At 38.0% G+C, this 25,525-nt stretch overlaps 1 protein-coding gene across 6 annotated transcripts in view; it reads right to left on the bottom strand.

Moving 5' to 3' along the window:
- LOC134540366 (gastrula zinc finger protein XlCGF57.1-like) overlaps positions 1-25,525 on the bottom strand; it is a 105,480-nt gene that overhangs the window by 31,839 nt on the left and 48,116 nt on the right. The window contains exon 3 of one of the 6 annotated variants that reach the window (XM_063383052.1): positions 995-5,153. The exons of 4 other annotated variants lie outside the window; for them this stretch is intronic. The gene's annotated coding sequence lies outside the window, so the exon portion shown is untranslated. The remainder of the gene's footprint in view (positions 1-994; positions 5,154-25,525) is intronic. One more of the 6 variants, XM_063383053.1, reaches the window with a different exon arrangement.

The raw sequence follows: 25,525 nt of genomic DNA, 5'->3' as shown, positions 1-25,525 counted from the left end.
TTCTCCCGCCTGCCAGCGCCACACACGTCGCGTCCCTGGTGGACCTTCTCCTGTCATCACTGCTGCACCGTGCATCATTCATCACGTTCTCGTCTCCCGCTCCTGTTCACTCTAGCACACTCAAGAGATAATGGCACTGCATTTCGAGACGACTGCGCAAACACGGTTCTCGCTATGCTTACTGTTTCTTCCCTCCCGCCGCCCTTCTGCATTTCAGGCACGTTCATAGTCTGAATCCCCTCTTCCTCCCCCCGAGCCCTAGTGATGCCCGCCATCTTGTCACCTTTCACTCCGTGCGGACACAGTGCTCCACCTGTCATCCAAAACTTTAACTACTAGCTCCAGTCCTATTCCTACCTCTGCTTTGGAGGCCATCTTCCGGCATATTTGCCAACTACGTAGAGCTCTTAGCTCCTCCGTTTACCCAGCCCGAATGCCACCTCTCGGACCTGCTTTGATGCAACCTCCGTCTCCTGCAGTGCATCTCATCTTTACACAGAAGTGTGCATTTAAATGGGCATTTACTTTCTCTTCCCAATGCACACTTTCTGCTGTTAGCGCTGTCCTGTTTTGGTGTGCTCTGTTGCCATATGCAAGCCATTGAGCACAAAAGTTTCAGACACAACTTTATCATGTAATGGAAATTCGTTTAATGTATCGGAAATATTGTATTTTGTTGGGTAAATTTTAGAATGAGAATTGTGGTTTCCTGGTATATTAATCAAGAGCATCATTTGATAATCTCCATTTTTTATTCCTAAGGAGGCGTAACTAAATTTGCCATCTTGGTTTCAAGCATTTATGTTAATATTGAATTTTAAGAAGTTTTGCTCTTTTCAGAATTGCACATAAGTCTATTAGATGCCTTGTTATTAATAGTGACTTTGTTACAAAAAAATATTTATGATTATCATGTAATTATTATATCTGACAGAATGACTACAGCTATAATAAAGTCAGTATTTATAAACTTAGAAAAATCAAATCAAATTACATAATGAAGAGCCAGGTCCTCACGGTGCAGCTGGTATATCCATGACACTCCGACGGTAGTAGCCATGGTCATGAAAAACAAACAAACAGAAACACTGACACTCTGAGACGGAGCAGAGTAGCGCAGACTTGCACCCACCTTAGAGACAAGCCCCAACATGAGCACAACCCCCAAGCGAGCGGAAAAAGCCAGGCCCACTAGGAGCGTCAGTCAAAACCCCTTCTGGTAGGGGAATCGCCTCCAGAGAGGTGTTCCTGTTAAGTAGCAAGGCTAACAAGAGTGTAAAGAGCTGGAGTAAGAGCATCTAAGTTTTATTTACAAATTTATAATAATAAACAATTATTGTACAAACATGGTTTGGGAACAACTGTAGACAAATATCGTTACAAAAGAAATCGCAACACGCAGAAGTGAATAAGTAACTAATACTTTGAACGTTCATACAAGCGAAGTAGAATTTGCCCCTAAACAAATAACAATGCAAAGGACAGGCACCTTACAACCGCCATTTACGAGTACACATATATAATATAATAACAATTACATAATAATGAACTATGAGGTATCGCCGCAGCGGGAAAGATTTACAGTTCAATTCACGAGCGGGCCAATACATGAGACAAATCACACAACAAGCAAAGATATACAGTTAAATCAAATGGCGTCGAGCGTCAAATCACGTCCCGCTCAGGGAACAGCTAGGTCGAAAAATGAAACCTCCAAATTTATTTAATAATTTTCATAAAGCTCAATTGATTCCACCACAAAATTTATGTGCGCACACGGTTACAAGCTGTCGTCGCCGGGAGGGCGGAAAGACGCCGAGAAAGAAAACTTCGAACAGCAGCCAGCAATTTAACTAAAAATTTACGAGGCAAAACACGCACAACCCGCCGCGTGAAGCACAAGGTGCACTAAGGCCAGGTAAAAACAAGACGTAACCAGTAAAATGAGCAAGGGTCATGGTTGGCGAGGGAAAAACGGAAAATTTAACCGAACTTTAGTCTAGACATAATTTTGCCAGGTGGCAGCCGAAACAGTGAATTTGAACAACAGAAACAAAAAAAAAAAGGCAAAGGTAAATTACATGAGTAGGGCACGGCCACCGCGTCCCAAAGCGAACTGACGTCTCAGTCTATGCCAACCATACCTTCAGGGGGAAACAGACCAAGCTGCTCGAGCCGCGTCCCGACGACGACCACCTCGAGGAAAGCCTAGCGGCCTTCTTTATACCAAACGAACAAGTGGCGCTAGTGTCGCCCGCCGCCAAGGGGAAAGGGAAGAGGGGAAAAAAAGGGGAGGGAAAAACAGTCACTGCGAAGGCATGGAGGGGGGTGAAGGGGAGGGAGGCCGTATGCACGGGCAGCGCTGGCTGCTCGGTGCAATAGTACAATTAAAACACATATAAAAACTTATTACAATTAATGATGGTATACAAAATATGACTAAAAATTTTAACAACCCATGTAGTACCAATCTGGCAACAGTGTTCCCATATACTCTGTACTGCAATCCAAGCATAAAACAGACTATACCTCCAATTTTACCCCACCCCCACCCCCATTTTTTCTTCTGAGGCCCTATTCTTGACGCTGTCCGAGTAATTCCACTAACGGAATTGCTTCATTCCGACAGAGATTTGTTAAACCCTATTCTTGAACACTCGCTAGCGGAATTATGTATCAGAATTACGTCACAAACTGCCAGAATTATTCTACCTTTTTTGCTGGCGGAATCACAATTCCGATAGAGATTTGAAAGATTGTTGTTCTTTGGAACTTCAATTTGTTCAAAATGGATGCTCTGTTATGTTTCTGAAATACTTTAAAATTGTGTGGATGGTTGGTTAAGTTAGGTTAGCTACATTTAAATATTGTAAAATCATGCAGATGACTAGTTATATTAGGTTAACTACATTTAAAACCAGCAATAACTTATTCACCTCATTAGATTGTGTGATATATATTCAGATTTAAATACGCGACATGATACAGTAGGTCGGCCTATCACCGAGTATTAGATTATTTTATTGAAAATTAATTTATTCCTAAAAGGAAAAATAAAATTATTTATATAAACTCATATGCGATGGGTTTAAGAATATGTCTAATTTATTGTATTTAAAAATTGCAACACGAGAGCCATTCCAACCTTTAAAATTGTTGTGTTCTTGAGAGAAATATCTTGTAAATGAACTAAAATTTAAAGTCTAAGAATATTATATATATATATATATATATATATATATATTTTTTAATTGGAATTGTCAGTTTCATAAAATCTAGGTAAATAAATTTATATTTACAATTATTGGTTACTTAACATTTTACCTACTGTACATGAAAAATATAGAAATTATAGCTGTGTAGAAATGTTATACTTATTTGATGTGTTTAGTGATAAGTAGGTACTATTACATAGTTTCCAAATAAAGTAATTAGTTTTTCACACTAAACATTGCACAAATATGTCATGTTCTGATTGGATCAGTACTAATGTGGCAGGCTTATATTGGCTATGCATATTTATTCGTAAAAAAAGTATATCTATTATACGGGATTGAAATGTAATCAAAATTAGTCCATTTATATATAAATTTCACCAATTACAATTGATTGTGAAAATAGGGGTTATCCTTTATACCCCTTCCTATCTTGTAAACCTAGGCAACATTCCTGCAATGCAGAAAATTTAGTTGCAGAAAACATAAACCCATAAAAACCCACACAAAAATTATTAAATTATTAATGACAAATAAAAGTTGCTGAAAGATTTTTTGATAAATACATAAGAGTTTTTCAAGAAGCACCTATTCCAAACAATCATAAAATTTCCCTCCAAATATTTGGCAAGAAATTGTCCAAAAAGTTATCATTTTGTAAAGTCTTGCAGTGGTTCTGGTTATAAAAATCTTAATATACACATTCATAAATAATTTGTTGAACCAAGAAACACTGCATTAAATTTATTTTCACCTCAAAGTATTCACAAAAATATATACTAGTTTGGGCCAACTAAGCAGAAACTATAAAAAAAAAAAAAGGGTGTGCTTTAAGTGATAAATTTTTTTTAATACTAAAAAAAACACTCTTAACATTTTAGTATGTATTTTTGTGTTTGTAGTACCTTTTCCAACAAGATATAAAGTTTACAATTGCATTACACAATATATTGCCCCGCTTAAAACAATTTTTTTTTGTTCATATGTCATAGAATTTTCCATTTCACAGCATAACTTTACAATTCATTTTTAATTATTTCTTAATTATTTATACACGTAACTTTCACATCCATCAACTAGAGAAAAAAGATGACCATAATGGAAAAAAATTAATAATATACTTTCATTAAAAATGGTCCTTCCCTCATTGTGAATGACCTCCTACCAGTGACGTCAAAACTAAATAAAACGTTGCCACACTTCCATGGAGACTTTTCGTCAACCCGACAATGTTGATTCTGATGGCTGCTGTTGCAGTTTCAAGAATAGACATTTAGCTGTCTGTGGGAATAAAACTTGCAGATCATTCTGCTATTGGAATTATTCCGACAGCGTCGAGAATCGGGCCCCTGCCCTTTGAAGTGTATCTTCAACTACAATTGTCTTGTTCTAGCCCCCTTGAGGCAGTCTCCGTGTTACTTCATCCAAGTAGAGTCCAACAGATCTGCTTCAGATAGGAACAACTATGTAATTACTGTACTGTTACTACAAATTTAGTCACTCTTCAATTTTTTTTTTTCCGTTGGTAATTTAGTTTTCTAGATTTTTTTCTAGTTCCGTTTTTGCCTAATTTTCCAAATTTAGTGTTTCTCTCGCTCTACAATGGACTAACCTCTGGATACCCCTACATTATGTAAGTGGAACCAGCATTATAACTTCATTAACTAAATTATTTATTAATGAATTGTTTCCATCAGTTTTTTTTACTAGTTTTGTTTTTACCACCGCCTGTTGTTGAGTGCGCAGTGGCTATCCTGGTCGGAGATCTTCCATTTGTCCAGCTCCTTGAACCAACCCCCACCAGATGTCTGAAGCATATACCAGCCAAGTTAAACGGTATGTGAATTATCTTACCAGGTTAGTATCGGTCAAACTATCACAGATATCAGACAGTGAAATTACCTATAAACAAAATAAAAATATCCCAAATGGATTCACCTGCAAAAAATGGAAATAATATGCCATGGTTGTAAACAGCAAAATTATGTAAACTACTAATAAAGAAACCAATTTTTCACTGGCCATTTTCAATATGAATTATTTTTTGGAGAACCAGTTTTAATCCTTGTTACTTTTTATGCTTCTACTTTACTTAACAAACCATTCAAAATAGCCATTAATCATAAGAAATTAATAACAAACCAAACTAACATTTTATGATTTTATTTCAGACATCCTGTAATAAGTACCTATGTTTACATTATGGACCACTGAAGTGCAGGTAGTGAGTATCTATATTCCTAGGTTAGGTAGTAAGTGTCTATATTCCAAGGTAATTACATACAGTGCAACCTCGTTACTACGAGAGCTGACAATGGCGGCAAAAATTCTCGTTATGAGTACTCGTAATAACAGAATATAAAAAATTAAACTTAAGTTAGATACTGGACCGTCCAAACAGTTTTAATTTCACACTGTAAAAAGTTGTAGCAAATTAAATTACAAATAGAAAGTGTCTCCATGGATTTTTTTGTATCTACGACGGTTTTTGATTTAATCGTGAATGAAATGGCCTGATACAAAGTCCGGCACCGTTCAAGGTCACGGAGGGAAGGTATGTGAATCGACGAAAAAAAAGGAGCGAAAGAAGAAAGGAAGGGCGTTGGTTGGTCTATTTTTAGATTTACCCCTCCGCCGACTTAGGAGAGGAGGCAACTGGTGCCTTCAAGAGAGAGAGAGAAAGAGAGAGTGCATGTTGTTTGTCACCAGTCCTTCCTCCCCTGAACATAGCTCATATCTGTTGAGAACCCAGTCCGTCTGGCGCCCGCGTAGCCACGCAGCTGTCTGTTTACTGCGTGGACATTATTGTTTCAACTGACGGTGTTTTTCCTTGTTTGTAAATGCCATTCAAATCACTCGTACTTACGAAAGGGCCAACAAGGAGGCACTTGTAATGAGAACCACACATAACTTAGAAACACACAATTTAGAACAGTCATAACTTAGAAACCTCGAAAAAAATCCACGTAACTTAGAACTGTCATAAGTTAGAACGATCACAACTTAGAAATGTCATAACTTAGAAAGTCATAAATAAGAACTATCACAACTTAGAACACACAACTTAGAACTGTCATAACATAGAAACATGTAACTTAGAAACATGCAATGCAGAATCACACAACTTAGTAACATCATAACTTAGAAAGTCATAACTTAGAACTATCACAACTTAGAAACACACAAATTAAAACTGCCATAACTTAGAAACACACAACGAAGAACTGTCATAACTTAGAAACATGCAATGCAGAACCACACAACTTAGAAACGTCATAACGTAGAAAGAACTATCACAACTTATAAACACACAACGTAGAACTGTCATAACATAGAAACACGTAGCTTAGAAACACACAATGCCGAAACACACAACTTAGAATTTTGGATGAGAAAGCTTAAGTAATTTGAAAGGACTGTAGTGACAAATTTTTTTTGTACTCTCCCTGAATTCAGAGCTGCACTCTTGTGGTGAAATAGTAACTTTCGCATTTAGTTTGTATCTCACTCTATAGGTGGTGTTGTCAGTTCCACACATAGCTAGCTGAAGATCAGGTAAGGTTTGCCAGCCAGATCCGATAGACACATTTGTTTGATTCTGGGTTTTCATGGATAACTTTAAACTTATATTAGTAAAAACAGTTTTTTTGTGTACTACTTATAGTAAATAAAATGATTTAACTCTATGAACATTGGACTAACTTTTTTGTTTGACTTTTTTTAACTATACCTTTCCCGTCTCTGTGACCTCATTGTTGACAAGACGTTAATCACAATAAAAAATTATTTTATTAAATTAACGTTTTCTCTCTTGTTATTGCGTCATAAGACATTCTCCTCTTAGAAGTTACTTAGTGTCATTTATATATTAAAAAAATTATTAAAAGTAGCAATATTCTTATTTTCTTGATAAAATACATACATACATTAAGTATGTATGTAAAGTATACGTCAAAACTTTGAGTGCAAATGCAGATTATTTGGAGAAAGCATAACTTTAATGTTCAGACACAGAGTAAACTTTTTACAACTTCTTTTAAAAATATATTGTTTGAAACCGTTGCAAATTTTAGGTCTTACTAACATACTGACGTCGGCCAGGGCTACGCCCTCCCTAAGCCCGATGTGCCTCACGCCGTCACCACCCCTCTCCTCCCACCACCACCCTCTGTTCAAACCTCCCGCCCCGTGTGTGCGTGTGTGCGTGTGTGTCTAGCCCGGCAAGAGGGCGCTTAGAAGCAGTGCGGCGACCCCCTAAAGTGTTCAGTTTTAATGTGAATTGTAAATCCTTTTTCATTCATTTTTTTGCCCCAGTGTTCTGTTGCAGTTTACTCATGTATTTCTTTAATTTAAATATAACGTTACTTAAAAAACTACAGACGTTGCCCGGGCGGACCCGAATAGGCACGGACTTGGACGAGGGTAGAAATGTTTTTATATAAATTCTCAATAACTACGTAAATATTAATGTACTTTAAATTGCCAGTAGTTTTTATATATTTTTTAATGTTAATCTATGCAGTGGCGTAGCGTGCCATCTCGGCGCCTGGGGCGGGAGACCCATTTTGCCGCCCCCATTCTATAGGTGCTTAATTAAAATTAAATTTCACATGCAATGAAGTACCTTTTATTGAAGTTAAAATAGGATGAGCGGTTTTACAAGCGGATTCTACGGGCCTTATGAGCAGCGAAGTCAGAAATAACTTTGTCAAAATCAATATTAGCAGCCAATTCTTGTTCAATCGACAATATAGCCAAGTTTGATAGTCTAGCGGAGCTCATAGTAGATCTGAGGTAATTTTTTATTAGCTTCAACCTCGAAAAACTTCTCTCACACTTGCAACACTAATCGCCAAAGTCAAATATATACGAATCAAGATGACTATATTTGGAACCGAAATTCCGAGATTCAGTTTTTGAATGAACTGGAGGAGCTCCAGTGGTCCTTTACCACTTATATCTTCCTCTGATTCAGAACAGGCAACAACAACAAACTGCTGAGTGCGAAAGAGAGGCATCGACACCGGCCGACGCGTGAAACAAAAGATTTTGTATGAGTAATTAACATCATAAGGAGTGCCGCTCAACTCGGCTCGCGCGCGCCGGGCGGCGCGGCGTGATGCGATGTTGCCGTTCGTATGTAAACAAACAAACGTTATAAAGAGCTCTGTCAGTGATTTCGCAGTTTTTATTTTAAATAAATATTAAAAAATAGTTGGTGCGCAAAATTGTAGATAAAAATGGAACATTATAGTGTGTCTGACACATGTAATGAATGAATCATAGATCAGATCTCAACCCGCTTCACCGGCGACCCGCCCCCGCGGGCTGCAGCCCGGGGCGGGCCGCCCCCTCCGCCCCACCCACGCTACGCCACTGAATCTATGATTTGCTTAACTTTCGCCGGGGCACGGAATCGCAGAAGGTAATAACGGTAATTGTGTTGGCGCGGGGGCGCCATGTTAGTCGAGACGAGCCAGCTCTCGTCCAGTTCATCTTCATCACCGACCGAGAGCAGACGCGCCAGCACCCCGGGGATCTCAACCGTTGTAAACCACCGATCAAGTAATTCTGCATCTTTAAGGGGATTGGTGCACCAGCATCGTATTAAAAAAAATAATATATTTGTTAATGATTCAGCTGCTAGAGAAGATTTTAACCATTCTGATGTAAAATTTATTTTTTTATTTTTTTATTTTAATTAAGTTATTGCTGATTTTCGGGAATTTTTTAAATTCAAGCTTTATTAAAAAACTATAAAGAATTCAGTGGTAAAACTTTCGCAGATAAATTTTCAGACACGGGAGATATGACTGTGACCATTATTTTATCTGTAATCATTATTAATTTAACGTATTTACAATTTGAATTTTAATAACTGAGCTGCTACGAAACTGCGTGATATTCATTTGCGAATTTAATAACATTCGCGTTTTCATTTGTAATTCAAACGCCTACATATATGTCGGCTGAATGATTGACTTTATTTTAGTCTTTAACTTACTGCAGTCGGGTCTAAAGTAAAAACGTAGCTGTAGAAATTTGAGCCGCGTGCAAGCTCGGATACGAGGAATTATGGAGCGCGCTGGACAGTAGTGACACCTTGCGACAGTTTTCCAAACTTTTTGCAGCTCGTTCCCACTCTGCCACAGCTGTCTGCTGTTTACGAAGAGGAGACGGGATTTCGCGGGAAACTGATATGAAGGCCAACGTACTCATTTTCAGTAGATAAGAGAACGTGTTTGGTTTAGCTCGGCGTATAATTGAATGGTTATTCTCTGTTATTATTTAGCACAGTGATTTAGCTAGATTTTTTTTGTTGCAAGCGTAAGATTTATTCAGGAATAAAATGCAGAAGAAACCTCCACCAAGCACAGTACACAAAATAACAAAACTATCGAAAACCATTAGAGCGCTTCGAAAAAAGAATAAAAAAAGATAAGTGATTATTTTATTATAGCTTTTTTTACCATATATTTATTTTTCAGAGTTGCGTATGTACAACGCGATGGACGCGATGCGACAACAAAAATATGTGTAAAATTGTAAACATGTTTTTTTTTTTTTTTCAGCAATGCGTGAACCATTCATAAACTATACTCAACATGTATCCGTATAATTACGTTTGATTTTTTTATGACAGGCATCAATGCTAACATGTTTATTAAGCCACAATAGACTTTTTTCAGAAAACTAAGTGTAGCAGAAAACACTCAACATAGTCTCACACAAAATCAGTTTACATGAATGCAGTTTTAAGAAGTAAGCAACGTAAATAATAGTTAAACATTATTTAATATCTGCTGGTAACGTTTCCAAAGTATCAGCTTCGCCTTCATTCACGAACAATATTCGTGAGCTTATTTTTGTATTTTGCTGGCTATTCGTTGGTGACTGTTAGGACTGCAAAATTAGTAAATATTTTTCATCCTATCCTGAGTTAAATCTAAGTGTGCGCGGTTAGATGAGGACCTAGATGTGTCTCAGGCTTACGCCTTTACACTCTACTCATGCGGGGTATTAACCATGCGCGTAAGGGCGCGTTGCCATTGGCCTGTAGGATAGTCTCAACAATCCTCTACGGACTCGAAAAATGTCACCTGCTCATTGGCTACTTGACTTGTGACAACTGTTTGTTGTAATGCTTGTGATTCATCGTTGATTTGGTTGAGGAGTTTTCAGTGATTCAGAGCCTCCTCCCATTTAACTGTGGCCGAATTGAAGAAGCAGTACACATGTTACATGCTTGAATTCATAGCGAATGGAAACCACAAATATTTACTGATGTAGTGGTTGGTAAAAAAAAAATATTATTCCTATCGCGTCCATCGCTTCGCACCATGTTGGCTCCTATATTATATGGATTTACAAAATATAACGATTCATTTACGACACTTAAGATATGTAGGATTTTAATAATTCACTTGAATTATTATTTAAGAACATATTTCAGGATAACTTGTAAAGACGCTCGTACAGACGGCACCGGTTGTGATGACTCATTGTTAACAGAGCAGGGGCCATCTCGTGTACACGAAGTGACATTGATTTTCGAGTTATGTTGAAGTTTCACATAAGTGTTACATTGAAATGTGTCCGCTACAAATGTTCAGGAATTATAATTTTGAAATCGAGTAGAAATATTCCTGCAATTAGCATTAGGTATATTTTAATAGACATTGAAAGCGAATCATTAAGTAGCTTCAAAATCCAAATACCAGAATACAGATAGTCTGTAACAATACAGACCTCACCGACTAGATATGGTCCAGATTGTTAATACTAACACATTTGAAAAAACTGACTAGTTACTGAATATGTTGAAATTTTGCAAACCTGTTATTTTAGATGATTGGTGATGTAATAATGTCTCTTGGAAACTACATAAGATTTTAACTGCTTTTATTTCTCCATAAATTCGCAAATCACAATTGTGGCCATTTTACGATCACGATTTAGTTCTTAAATTTTAAATTAGTTTATTTGTTGAGAGCCTGGTACAATGTGTCTGACCACTAAAGTGATCCGAGCCGCGTAGTGTATACTACTGCGAGGTTGCCGAAGTAGTCTCGGGTCGGGACGAATTTCGCTGTGAAGAAACAAAGGTTTTTAATACATGGAAAATTATCCCAAAGCCGAAAATTTGTACAGTAGTAGAATGAACATTTCTTAGTAACACGTCAAAAGTTTACCGATGAAACCTTGTGATCACACCAATAATGAGCAGTTGAGTCCTTAATGATAATTTCTACAATGATCCACAAAAATGTTTCGTAAATTTAATAACTTTAATTCTTTTTTAAGCCGGTTCTCATTATGGCGCCAAAGTAATATAAAAGAATGTCCTACATAGTAACTGTGATAAACACCTCAAAGTTTAAACATCCTATTATTAAATTAGTAATTTTAATCATAAAAAGTAAGAAATGTTTTTTTTTATAGAAATTTGACTACATGTTACATAAATATGTTGAGCGTAGCGTCAAAATCACTTCATAAATATTGTCTGTGTTTTTTTTTTGTAAGGTTTAAATGTGTATATTTTGAGTGTCTGGTACAATAGTCTGACCACTGATGTATTTCAAGCTGCGTAGTGTGTGTGCAGCAGTGTTAAAGTCGCTCGTGCCGGGACGTTTTTTGCTCCAGAAAACTAAGGTTTTTAATGTATGGTAATTCCAGACTGAATTTTACTCTGAAAGAATAAAAGTTTCCTAACTGCTAGTGATTTTTGCTGCAAACGTAGATAAAAATCTTCCAGGATACGATTTGCTTAGGTAAAAATGTTAGTATGATCAACTCTTCAATTTCTAAATTATAAATAAATAACAATAGAACTTCCCGGAAAGTTGTGATAAACTGACGATATTACGCGAGTAGCAGACCCGTACGTGACTACAGAGAAAGGCTATTTTCCTTGACCGTTAGGATTTCTGGGACGAACACCCTCTCACAGCTGGGGTCATAAAATACGGCCAAACTCTTGCAAAAACATCCACCACCGCTCTTTGCCACTAGCAATTCAACGAAGTAAGCTAGGCGCAGCACTCCAATGAATTAACTTAGAAAAAAAATTACTAAATATGTAATTCTATCAATACATTTTACAACACAACTTGTGTTTTATTTATTTTCGGGAAAAAAATAATATTATCATACGAATTATGTTATAAAAGTGACAAAACTCAATAAGCACATTTACGGTGTATCGTTTTCTTCAATTGTTATGTAGTAAACTAATTTCATACAATTAAATATATATATATATTATAATATAGGCTACATTAAAATTTTGCACAGTTCTGATGTAAAATAATATACTTAATGTATTAGAAATAAAAAATAATTATATTTTTTGGTATTAAAATAATTTTTAATAATAAAATTTTTGTAACAAAATACGAACACACATATATAAAACCAGAGGTCCTATAGAATTTTGATTTATAAGTTCCAAGCAGAAATTGTTTATTGTTAATTTTATTGTATCAAAAAACATTCATATAAGAAAAAAGAATATGTATATCTCAATAGATGTAACATGAATACACCCTATCATATGCATTAAATATATTTTAAGTAATCCCTAAATAAGACCAAGTTTATTAAGTGTCACAGTACGCAACGTGTTTCAAAGCCCGCCGGCCGTGAAAGATCAGTACGGCCGCAGTACACTGCAACGCGCGGGCAGCTTTAATGAGGCAACTAATTATGCTAGACTCTTTATAAATATACTATCTTAAAGCTAAAAGTATAATTAAAAACATTTATTTAGACATTTTTTCGCATTGGGCTCTTCAAATCGGTGTAAATCGTATTTTTATCTGGGTGGCAAAGATAAAAAATATATATATGTCGTGAATTAATCGCTTTATATCATATCTTAAATATTAAAAATTTAAAATTTTTCTAACATTAATGGGTGTATTACAGTTTCTAGATTATTTTGGTAAGTTTACGGACAGTCAGAATTAAAAACTGTATAAATGGGTAGCATTTTAATGGACTGATGCAAGTTGCTGTCACCTAGGACTTAAATGCAAATTTTCGGTGATAACGCACAAGGTCTACAGCGGTAAACTTTCGGTATGTTATTAAGCATAGTCAACTCTACCACAGTACAAAAATTCAGCTTTGGACAAATTTTTCAGTAACACGAAAGTCTACGCGGGGAAGGGCGGCAACCTGATCCGAGAATGAATGATAGGGTGAGATGGGAAGCGAAGATAAGAGCTGGTTGGGTGTCCGTGTTGGAGAGAGATAGAGAGAAAGGCGATATTGTGGAAGACCTTCGAAATATTCCCGCTAGATGGCAGGCCTCAGAGCTGCAACATTCGACAACCTCCCCTCACAGAAGCTCTCTCGCCACTAACTTGCCAAATCTCACCCGCTAGCTTATATACGTGCTGGCTGGCCGTACAGTAGTAATAAACAAGCATTTATGAAACACTTAAGCTCATTTCCAACAAATTCTGACGAATGACTGTTTTTTGTCCTGCACCAATCCCCTTAATTATTCTTAAACCTTTTCGTCCGTCAATCCTCGGGGCAGCTCTCGGTCGGCGGACTGTATTAATAATTAATTATCTCATTCAAGTTTTTATACATTGTGTTCTAAGCATAATTTATCGCATGGCCACGTGGGTGGACCATGCATTCACTTAAGTCGGTTTGTGCCTCAGGCTTTTTAACCGTTTAAAGTGTAACGTGCTGTAATGTTACGTGAAACTTTATTACTGACTATTTAGTTGAAAAATGGTAAGTTAAATACTAATTCGTGAGCATTTATCTCTTGTTAATAATCTGGAATTTAGGCTGGGGCTTATAGAAAATTATCAAGTGTCCTTTTCCATTAAAAGTCTTCAGTTCTAATTATTGTACATTTAAATGTTTGCATTAATTCACAGAGAGTTCCTAAGTACGATAAATACGAAACTGCATATATATATATATATATGTATGTATGTGGCTAGCGTTATCAGTCGGAGTTCAAAAAAGAATCTACACTGCTACCTCTGAGTTTACGGTGTCTTTTATTATAATTGAGGTTATCCTGGTATGAAATTTATTTTACTATTGAAATAATTTTAATTTCATACGGAACTAATTATTCTCATAACCCGATTTGGACCTATTCGATGTACTGTCCGTAATTCATTGTCCAGCAGAATAAACAATAATTTATACATTATATTCGTAGATTTTGTAAGAATCCAATGAATATAAAATACATGTAAGCATTACTTACTCAGACATATTGTTTTTTTAATCATTTTCTTCCAGTGAACAAACATATTTCATATTCATCAAACTTCACATATTACATTGTTTTCTTTTCACCCAAAGACAAAATATCATAGTGTTCGACTATAGTAGACAGTATGTTAGTATTGAAAAAAATAAACATAGATAAATATCAACAGTAATTACTAAAATAATGTCACAAATTAAAATATCATATCTGTACGGAAAAGTGTCAGTACAGAATAGCCGCTTCAGGCGATTTGGATGTGGGATGCATGTCCAGCGGCTTGCTAACACAATCAAATCGTCTTACACAAAATCTTCTTTTACCATTCACACGGCCGGAGAAGTGTTAAAAGTAAATCGTTGCTCGGTAAAAAAAAAAAAACATGGCACAACACGACGTGGATGGGATACATGAGTTCAGTATGACGACGAAAATTTTATACCACGTTGCACACGTTCTGCATGTATTCACCGACCAGGACGGAGTGCAGCAGTTGGGGTACCACTGGGTAAGATGTCACCTCGGCACCCCGACACACCTGTCGCTCACCATCCGGGCGTTTCCATGCGGCATCATCGCACGGCTACGTGACATCACGGTCCCTCGGCACCTGCCGCGGCATGACGTCAATACAGGCAATCCGCGCCGCTGGTCGGGAGCGCGCGAGGTTATCTTGACGACTGAGGCAGTAGGCATGCTTGTGGCCACCCGGCACCTCTTGTCGGCCAGCTCCACAACACTCGCCACAGGTGGGTCGGACCTTATCGTTCGTCACTGCTTATATTCTCCTGATCTCACTCGTGTTTATACAGCCCTTACTACACAATTGTGTGTAGCGTTACTGGTCCATATCTTCTTTTCTTAATGTTTGCTCATGAATTAGTATCAGCTTCAGATCAATATTAGATTATACGAAAATTGTTTCAACAAAAAAATTTTTTTACTAATTGTCATTAAAACTAGTTCTCATTAGTTTATTATAGATAATTAAATTAACAATAGCAATAACGGTTAATAGGCTAAAATTGTTTACCTAACGGTTTACATTCATTATACAAGTTACAATAGGCTTTGCTGCATTGGCCATATGACAAAAGAGTTTTTTTTTTTTTTAAAGCTTGTCCTGTACATTCCAACCCATAGGCATACTCGTCAGTTTTTGCAATCTTCATAACAGGTAGTGTTAGCATATGTTCTTCCAGCTTTTCCAAATCATAAACAATAACATAGTATCATGTAAAATACAGCTTGATGTGTATGATAGTGATGTTGTTGCCACACAGTAGAGTCGTTGATCTGCAGTATACCATGTACAATCACACATTCGGTGTAACCAAACAACATGTACAGTGTTACACATATACATTGGTATAGACACTTACTGAACTCTGTCAGTATACACTGTTGCAATATTCCCTTCAGTGCGGGCTAGGCACAGGGAAATGATAGGTATTACACTTCCATCATAAATTGGTACAGGTATCTGCCTTCACACACTTCCCATGCGTGTGATGGCAATTCATCATCACATAAGTACATACTTGGTGTATTACCACATAATTTCAATACACACATATTTATAATCAACAAATAAATATTCAGCTGTCAGTATTTCTGCTTCACCCCATATCATTTTGAATACTTGACTGTTGACTGAGGCCAAATTCAGTGCCTGATCTCAGGTTGTTTGTATGGACGTAGCTGGGTAATATTATGCCGTCCTATTGACTGACCAGTGGTAGGATCAGCTAAAGCATAGCAGTTCTCATGTACTTTCCCTGTGACTTGGTAGGGACCTTCGAATAGCAAAAACAACTTCGTAGTCACGCCAATCCACTTGCGGCTGACAGGCATGCTCTTTCGTAACACAAGTTCACCAATTTCAAATCCTTGTTTTCTCGAAACAGGCTTGCGCTTGGCTCTCGCTGCTGCTTCAGAGGTTAGTTTCCTGTTAATGAAGCTTTTTACCTCTTCCCCTGTAGGTAGTTCTTCTAGATCTGTGTCGTTGTCACATCTGGGTATGTAATCAGGTCGTATCGCCACCGACCTATCCAAGCTTAAGGCTTCCGCAGGAGTTACTCCGGTTGTACAATGTACAGTGTGGTTTAATATGCACTCGATGTAGGGTAATTTGTCACGCCATGATTTCTGGGCATTGTGACAAAATGATCTCAACAGACAACCTAGCGATCTCATTTGTCTTTCGACCGGATTGGATTGAGGATGTCTCACTGATATCATAGTGGGTATACATCCCAATTTTCTTACACCCTCCTGCCAGACTATGCTAGTAAATTGTGTACCATGGTCGGATAAGATTGTAGTAGGTTTTCCAATGTTGTCGATAAATAACTTCAGTTTAGCCAACACAACTTTGGCTGTCGGATTTACTATAGCAAATAATTTAGTATATTTGGTATATATGTCTTGTATCACAAAAATATACTGTACCCCTCCTTTCGATTTGGGCAATGGACCAAACAAATCTAACGCTACCAATTCCATTGGAGCACTTGGTATGATGGCTTGCAAAGTACCATGGAGTTTTTCCCCAGAGGGTTTCGCCTTCTGACACTCATCACAGGTGCTGGTGACTTGCAACACCTGGCGTTTTAGGTTAGGCCAGTACAACTGTCTCTTTAGGGCTTCGCTCAGCTTTTTGCTGCCCACATGTCCAAGTGCAGTATGCACTTCCCATGATATTTCCTTCCGCAGACTAGCGGGTATAATCGGCTTCCAGTTGCTTTCGTACAAAGTTCTTTTTTTTGGATGAGCAAACAACACTCCTTCTACTGATACGCAGAAATGTCTGTTGTTTTATCTTGCTACAGTACTCATCTTCCTTTTGTTTAGTTGGCAACTCTATAAATAGCTGCTTTAGCTTGATGTTTTCCTGTATTATGGCTGATGAATTCAATGCTATTAGAAATTCTCTAGGTTTGTTCGCCGACCCAGTTTCCGAATTATCACTTTCTTGGAGTCTGCTTAAGTAGTCTGCAGCTGTGTTAGCAGATCCTTTAATATGTTCGATCTGAATATCATACTCTTGTAGTAGGAGAAACCAACGTGTGATGCGGCTTCCAAACAGCTTGCCTGACCTCAGACACGTTAGGGCTTGATGCTCGGTTAGCAATTTAATTGTTTCTCCTAACAGCAGGTCCCGGAACTTCTGTAGTGACCATACTATAGCAAGTGCTTCACGCTCAGTTACAGTATAATTTTTCTCTGCTGCATTCAGTGTTCTGCTCGCCATGGCTACCGTTTTCTCTTCACCACTGGCATCACACTGGGCGAGTTTACACCCTAATGCCGTATCTGAAGCATCTGTGTATAGGAGGAAAGGTTTACCTTGCACTGGGTGTAAAAGGACATGTTCCTGTAGGAATAAAGTTTTCAAGTTTTCGAAGGCGGCTTGCTGCTCTGCCTCCCAACTCCAAGTTCTGTTTTTCTTCAAGAGATCAAACAAAGGCACTGCCATATGTGACATCTTGTTAGAGTAATTTCTGTAAAATCCCACTATACCTAGAAATGCTCTCAACTGTTTCACATTTCTAGGCACAGAGAACTCTTGAATGATTTGCAGTTTTTCAGGAGATGTTTTTATCCCTTCTGGGGTCAGTATATGTCCTAGGAAAGGAAGTTCTTCCCTGCAAAATACTGATTTTTTCAGTTTTACCGTCATACCAGCATCCTGCAATTTCTGTAAAACAGTGTGGATGTGCTGCAGATGCTGCTCATATGTTGATGATGCGATCAATATATCATCAACATATGCCCTGGCAAATTCCTGGCATTCATGTCCTAGTGTAGTGCTAAGACAACGAGTAAAGTCTGCTACCGCATTACACAGTCCAAATGGTAGTACTAAGAAGATATACTGTTGTCCTCTGAACAGAAATGCTGTATACTGTTGGGACTCAGGTGCAAGGGGTATTTGCCAGTATCCTGACGAGAGATCTAGGGTTGTCAGGAAATGCACACCTTGATATAATCTCAATATATCAGACGTCTGCACAGGTGATTCTCGGTCTTTTATAGTTATGTCATTCAGTGATCTAGCGTCCAAACATAAGCGTACAGATCCATCCTTCTTGCTGACGCATACCATCGGATTTACATATGGGCTGGCTTCTCTCTTGATTATCTTCCAATCCAACATCAGTTGTAGTAGCCCAGGAAAAGAAGGTTTTATGTCGGAAAAAATTAGAGACAAGCTGATATTTTCGCAAGTGTTAGGACCTAACTAGAGGTATATTTTCCCAAAAGTCTCCACCCCTCCCCTCTGTGCTACCCCTCCTACCCGCCCTTAAACATCCGATTTGCAAGCATTTAGATTACCCTTCATATCTCCGTTGTTATTTATCGCAGTCAAATTTTCTTTATATAGTTTTATTCCTTATATTATTATATACAATAAAGTTATGTATAGTTTTGTTCTAAGATTAGCAGTTAACTAGATATTAGCTGAGGAATGTCAATTTTTACAATTTTATGTTAAGTTTGTTAAGAATATTTAAGTTTAAAATTTTAATTTGGGACAATTTCACGAAACACTTAAGATAAAAAGTGTAGAATGATTCTTTAGCTTTCCAACGGTATTAATGTTTCATATTTTGGATGACGATAACATGTGTATAACACTAGATTATGCGAGGAGGGCGCTGCATTTTGTTCTACCCTTGGTGCGTGCTGCAGTGGGTGGCTTCAGGAGGCTAAACAACAGGCTTACTATCAAGAGCGAGGGAGCTGGCGTGTTGAGTCATAGAAATGTCCCTAACCACCCCCGACCATCAATTTCTTAAGACATGTTTACTGCCTTGAGTAGCCCGTCTTCCAGAGACTAGTTCTTGGAGTGGTTTTGAAGCGTGCGGTAACGTTCTAGCGTGTATGTGCGTGAGTTTCTAAAACTTCCGCTTACTCTACGTCACATAACAACGTGAAGTACTAGAAAGTAACGTGTTAATTTTTGATAACTGAAGAAATTTTGCAACAGCTTCTCGCAAATCTAAGAAGGTAAGAATGTTTTCAATAACAAAAGGTAAGTAATATTTTAATAATAAAAAACCACTTCTTCCCGTGGGCTGTTGCTATGGTTATATTGCTGTTCTCCTACCAAGACGATTTGGGGTTGGTTCCCGGATAGGACCACTCCTTTTTTTTTAATTTGTACCACAGCATGTTCGGCTGTCGATTTTTTTTCCCCTTCTTCGGAGCCTTGTGCTAACTTCCACCCTAGCACTCCGGTCCTGCTTCATTCGCATATTAGCATCGATTGTAGATGCTTCACGTCTTAAGATCCACCAGGACATCTTATAAAATATTTTTACACAGAAGACTATATGTCGGCTTTATTGCAGTTTTCTTACTTTTTAAATTTGTGTCACGTAAATGTGATTTCTATTGCAACACAAATATCAAACTCCGTTAGGCCTATTGATGTGTGTGTCAATACACTGTTTTTTGAAGTTCAGGAAATTAATAGATCATATAACTTAAATATTTTTTTGCATATTTGTGTGAGATTTGTAGTAAAATATTTTAAAAAATGTAATTATAAACTGATTCAATTCAACATCGTGACTATTTATCGTAATGTTTTTATGGTTCTTCAGAAACTTACATTTTAAGTAAATAAGTAAACTATTAAAATGCGCATTTGTCAGTCTATGGTAACTTTTTACTATTCGACAATTGCAAATCAACAACTTTCTAAGTGATGAGTAATTACGTCTTCGTATGTTTCAGGAATGAATCTACCTACCATGTTATAACAATAATTCATACTAACCAAAATTGAAATGGAACATTTAAGTTTACTTTGTATTCTATGCGGTAAAGATACGGAAGGAGATACTGTTGTTGTTACAAAAGGGTTGAAGACAATAACAGAAGCAAGCATTCTACGAAAGGATGGGCTCCACAAGAACTTGAAAGAAAAATCAAGTGTTCGAGTACACAAATCGTGTAGGCAAAACTATACGAGACCATCAAGTATTAAAGCTGCAACTACATCATCACTGAGTCCTGCTGTATGTATTCCTTCAACATTATCGCCTGTTTTGCGAAGTGTAGGAAATAATTTTGACTACAAAAAAGATTGCATTTTTTTTTTGGGGAAGAGGCTATTGTCGATTCTAAGATTGCTTTGTATCGTAGGAAAAAAGTTCGTATGGTAGCAACATTAGAAATTAAAGATAGTTTGTTGCAGAGATGTGAAGATCGGAGCGATGAATGGGGAGATCAAGTGAAAGCACGCATTTTAAATGTAAGTGACCTTGTAGCCCCAGAAGCACGACACCATAAAAACTGTCATGACACTTTTTCAAAGACAAACCCAAGTGAAGGATTTGTAGGCAGACCGATGACGGATAAAGAATATTTTTTAATGTTGTGCAGTTACATTGAACAAAGCGATGAATGCCAATATTCAATTCAAGAGTTGCAAGATATAATGGCATGCATTTCAGGGAAAAGTTATACATATTCCGACAAACACCTGAAAAATCTTCTTCTAGAACACTTTAAAGAACGGATTATGGTATCTAATGTTTCAGGTAGAAAGAACATTGTGTGTTTGTCTGATACTGTCCGTAAAATTATTGAGACCTGGTACAAAGAAAGAGATAGGAACCTAGAAACGGAAAAACTTAGGATTGTATGGGCTGCAGCTGACATAATTAAAGAAGATATTCAAAAGAAGGTATATGATCATGAAACATATCCAGGTACCAATGACATTACATGTGGAGGAGAACATTTCATACCAAACTCATTAGCAGCTTTCACACAAAGAGTTACGAAAAAGAAAAAAAAAACCTTTCAGAGTTTGAAATGGTAGACAGAAATTGTGTAGTCATAAACCATGCTATTATATCAGCTGTAAGACCCAGATCATTTTTGTTACCACTTCACATTGGCTTAGCTCTGAAACTACATCGTTTATATGGATCTAAGCATCTTATCAACGTGCTATATTCTATGGTTATTTGTGCTTCCAATTACGAAGCTTCCGTGTACATTAATACTCTCATAAATTCAGGATCACTAAATGTCAATGAAGATGCTTTCATACAGCATGATTTTGATAATGCTGATGTCAATGTTCGAACACTGGCTGGCGTGAACACGTTTCATGCAATGGGCGGGGTCCAAACTATTACCCCAGATTCTAGTGTTGAAACTCAAGTAAAGGTTGCAAGGAAATCTTCTGGAACATTTAATCCAGAATGCATTAGGATACGATCTTATCCAAAGAAAAAAGCCCACAACGGACTTAGTAGCATTACTGTGAAAGACTACAACGAATTAAAATCTGAGCTGAAAAATTCAGACTTCACAGTAGCAACCATGTTTACTCTAAACTCTATTTGGCTTTCTGGAATGAATGTCCAACCAGGATGGAATGGTTTCATGAACCTCATTAACAGCAGAAAAGGAAAAAGTGACTCAACATATGTCATGGCTCTTCCATTTATTAATTTGGATAAGTGTGTAAGAGAAGCTGGAGGCGAGAGAAACGTACGTAAGCCAATAACCACATCTAAACCTTTTTCACCAAACGATCTGTTGCACATAGTGTCATGTTCATGTAAATCTGCATGTGGGAACTATTGTGGATGTCGAAAGACAGGTTTACATTGCTGAGCTATGTGTGAACACTGCAATGGTCTTTCGTGTAACAATGCAACAGCCATAGATGAAGATGAAGATGCAATTGATGATGTATAATTATGTATGTAGGCGTTGAGTCGAAAACGTTATGAATAGATCTGTTTGTAAAATACATTGAAGTACTTTTGTTGTAAGTAGAGATTTTCTATACAAATTAAATAGCATGATGTGTAAATAATAGCAAAGTTTGGAAGTGAAAAATGCACATAAAGAAGTAAACAATTCAGTAAATGTCACAACAGCTTGAAGTGGGTGGGTGGGTGGTCCGTGATGCTGTGGATTATACTGATTGCTCTTTATCACATACTGTGAATAAGCAGTCATGTATTTTAGTTCACAGCTGCCGGTTGTTGCCAGTCCGGAACACGGCGGGTCCATAGGTGGTGGATAATTGAACGGTGGGTTAGGGTTGAAGCCCCCCCGAACCAAAACTGGCAAAAATAATATAAAAATTAAACCAACTTTGTTTTTGTATTCTGAACTAAAATTGTATATATAATTATTTAGAATAAATAGGAAGAATTACAAGTAACGTTTAAGGCCAGCTGAGCGAGCTTGAATAGGGTGCGGCAGATTGCTTTTAAGTCCGGGTTGCGAGAGGTGAGTTCTTGGTTTACTTACGGCCCTCTACTTCATGTTATCTTCATCCAAAATATTAAAAATTAATACCGTTGAAAAGCTAAAGAATCATTCTACACTTTTTATCTTAAGTGTTTCGGGAAATTGTCCCAAATTAAAATTTTAAACTTTAATATTCTTAACAAACTTAACATAAAATTGTAAAACTTGACATTCCTAAGCTAATATCTAGTTAACTGCTAATCTTAGAACAAAACTATATATAACTTTATTGTAGATAATAATATAAGAAATAAAACGATATATAGAAAATTTGACTGCAATAAATAACAACGGAGATATGAAGGGTAATCCAAATGCTTGCAAATCGGATGTTTAAGGGCGGGTAGGGGGGGGAAGCACAGAGGGGAGGGGTGGGGACTTTTGGGAAAATACACCTCTTTTTGGGTCCTAACACCTGCCAAAAGTTCAGCTTGTCTCTAATTTTTCCCGACATTTATACATTTTTTCCCTTCATTTCCTGGGCTATAGGTAAGCTGTAGCTTCCTGCAGGAACTTGTGAGGGATTGGGTATGATTTTCGGTGGAAAACCCGGTCCTCGTATACCTTAATCTTGGCTTGGTAGAACCTGTTTAAGCCTGGTTTGTCCGAAAATACATTTTGAAATTTAGCCAATATGTAGAATAACTGGTTGACTTGCCGTGGCATTACCAGTTTCACCTCCCTTAAGGCATTATGCAAGTCTTCAAGTGATGCCACAAGCTCAGTACTAAGTGGTTCTGTGTATACCTGCTTATGCATTGGCTGGTTGCATAGTACACCTATCTGGCTGTTTCTAACATGCCAATTAGGGTTCAAAGTTACTGGAGTGTTACAATCACTGGCCGATATCGTACACAGTTGGAAATTTATGATTATGCCAAATTTATACAGGAAATCGGCTCCTATAATAAGTGGTTTGGCCAATCCTTTCACCATTAGTGCCATCAAGTTCTTGGGTGACCCTAGTCCATATATTCTAAGCAATATTTGCCGGTTGACTATAGGGCTTGCTCGAGAAGTCACCCCCAATATCTTCATTGCAGGAACAGGTATCTTGGGCAACTTCTGACCTTGTTGCTCCAGTGCGGTTACCAATTCTTCACTGATGCAAGATACCTCTGCTCCGCTGTCGATGAGTGCATTTACATCCTTACCACACACTTGAACATTTATCCCTGGACACATCCTGGCAAGTTGTGGTAGCAAGTCATCATCGGATTCATGATATAGGAATTCTCTTTCACTCTCTCTTAACAACACTGTACATATTAGTTTCTCATGTGTCACAAAGCTGTATACCGGGCTGCTGTTAGACTGTCTGTGCACCCCTGAGCCTGGATAAGGGACCTCGATCCGGGGCGATACCATCGGGACCCTTTTTAGTTTAACATACTGGGATCCGCACGTCCATCCGATATTGATGGATAGACATCTTTCCTCGGTGTCCAGGTGCTTTCCTGTGCTGCGCTGTTTACTGCAGTGTTGAATTCTGCAGCGACAGGATTCATGTTGCATTGGGTTGGAAATTCGGATATGTAGTTGGATGGAGGACGTTGCGTGAAAGAAGGCGGGTAAGTGGTGAATTGTAATGTGTTCATCGGTTTACCACCGACGGATTGGTTAAATCCTGTTGCATGTGTGCGTGATGGGGATTTGTTCCATGACAGAGTGTCCTCACGACTGTGACCACGTGAATGGCGGTCGTCAGTCCTCCTCTGCTTACATGATGACTCTCTCTCGTCATCCGACTGATACTGCCTCCTGTCATAGTATTCCCTGGGTGACTGTGGATTGGGTGCCCACGACTCACGCCTATTCGGTCTACTCTTTTGGACATCAGACTGGTATGCATTCTCGTCGTCACTGTTGCATTTCCTCCCTCTCGACCACCAAGTCCTCTTCTTGTGGGATCCGCCTTTCTTGTACTTGCCAGGCGGAGTCTGAGAGTCCTGGGATTCTTTGTCGATTCTCCACCAACTCATAGTATTAACCGCTGGCTGGCGATCCTCCCATCGCGGTCCACGATCTTTGTTTTTCCAATAAGTATTCATTGGCGTTGGCTTGTTGTATGCCGGCGGGCGGCTGGTTTCTTCTCGGACATTCTGAAACTTGTTGAGCCTCTCCAACTTATCGTAGTTGATGAGCACATTCCTAAACTCAGTAAGGTTCTGGAAATGCCTTCCAGTCAGCTGTTGTTGGTACTTCACAGGCATTTGTCCCAGAATGGCTGTGACAAATTCTTCGTGAGTCATTGGAGAATCCAAATATCTGGTCTTGTCGATGACATTGGCTATGTGTGTCTCCAATGACACGCCCTTCTTGTGGTCGTATTTATCAGTGTGAGCCTGTGCTCTAATGCTACTCTGCACCTTGACATTCCAGAATTGTGTTTTAAATGCTTCTCTGAACTGTCCAAAGGTCTGTATTTGGGGCGATGTCATTTCCCACCAGTAGTACACTTGATTTTTTAAAGCTTTGTTCAAGCATTTGAGTTTCTCATTCTCTTGTAAGTCGAATGTCTTGGCGTAATCTTCGAACCTTTTCAGGAAACGCATGGGGTTTTCGGTCACCCTGCCTGCAAATGTAGGCATGGCTTCTGCCCAGTGTTTCGCGGGGTGATGGTACATAGTGACAGGATTTACCTGCGTAATCGTAGTATGCTGGACTGCCGTTGTGTCTTTATCTGACTTTTCCACTGTTGTATCTAACTGTGTAGGTGCAGGCATGGTTTCTCGTGTAGCCCCCTGCATGTGCGTAAACTGGGGTGTGT

The sequence above is a fragment of the Bacillus rossius genome, chromosome 16 (genome assembly GCF_032445375.1).
Source record: "Bacillus rossius redtenbacheri isolate Brsri chromosome 16, Brsri_v3, whole genome shotgun sequence".
Taxonomy (NCBI): domain Eukaryota; kingdom Metazoa; phylum Arthropoda; class Insecta; order Phasmatodea; family Bacillidae; genus Bacillus; species Bacillus rossius.
Note: the sequence above shows the minus strand (reverse complement) of the source record. Positions and strands in the feature narration are given on the sequence as shown.